Consider the following 1,203-nt stretch of genomic DNA (forward strand, 5'->3'; position numbering starts at 1 on the left):
AGTTTCTTTGATTTTACAATGATAATCTGTTTTACCAGAAGCTAGAATATCAAAATGATCCCACTTGATGTTGTGACCTGTGGCTTTTATATGGTCGGCAATGGCTGATGTGGGGTCATTCTTAGTGAGAGCCTTGAAATGTTCCGTTTTCCTATCATGAAGCCGTCGTTTTGTTTTGCCTATGTAAAAGTCACTGCAGTCCCAGCAAGCAGCTTTATAAATGACCTTAGATTTCTGTGAACGATTTAGACGGTCCTTGTATTGAAAGAAAGATTTGATTCGGCGAGTGCTTTGAAAAATTATCTTAAGATTGACAAATGAACAGAAATTGTATACACATGATTTCAGACGCTTAGAGACTTGGTCACTTTGTACACCTAAGTAAGGTAATAAGATGATAATATCTTTCTTCGGAACCGTAGGGACGGGGCTGCTTGGCTTGTTTCTGTTTCTGTTTAGGACGTCGTTAATGTTGTAAGTGATAATACCTAGTGGGTAGCCATTTGGAAGCAGGAGTTTGCGAAGGTCATCAAGGCTTCAACAAGGCATCACTGGATATTGGTTTCTTACAAAAGTGCAGGTTGTTCCACATTTTCCCAAAGTTCCTCAATTTCAAGCTTAACAAAGACGAGTTTCATGAAACAAGAGCATGCCGCAGGTTCAAGGAGGATTTGTTGAAGTATGAGTTGGCCCAGAAGACTTCTGTCCGCCGTAATTACCAACGGTCGTATGAGTCAGCGCGTTTCTCACTGAAGACCATTCTCTCTCCCATTGATTACAACCACGTTTGCTCTGTTATTGAAACGAAGGCTTTTAAGATCAAAGAGCACAATTCGCGCAAGCTTGAAAAGAAATTCAACAATCTGAAACGTAAATTTGGAATCCCCAAAGTGTCAAATTTAAACAACGACGACATCATTTTCAACTATTCACATCGTGTCTTGACTGAGACCGAGAAGAACGTTCTAGCACGTGGTTTACGATTCTGCCTGCCTCCTAAAAACGTTGATAAATATGATGTCAAATGCTCTTTTGAGTTACTCTATCGTGATCTTGTTAAACTGGAACTTCCATTAAGCAACGATAACAAAGATTGACTCAGAAGTCAGCTGAGCAACATTCCACAAGATTTTACCCAGTGGATCGTCTCCTGGTGTGCTGTATGGTCTTCCAAAGGTTCGTAAAACCGGTTGCCCGTTCCGC

Source organism: Orbicella faveolata, unplaced genomic scaffold (assembly GCF_042242905.1).
Source record: "Orbicella faveolata isolate gen_17 unplaced genomic scaffold, um_ofav_v1 contig_15, whole genome shotgun sequence".
Taxonomy (NCBI): Eukaryota; Metazoa; Cnidaria; class Anthozoa; order Scleractinia; family Merulinidae; genus Orbicella; species Orbicella faveolata.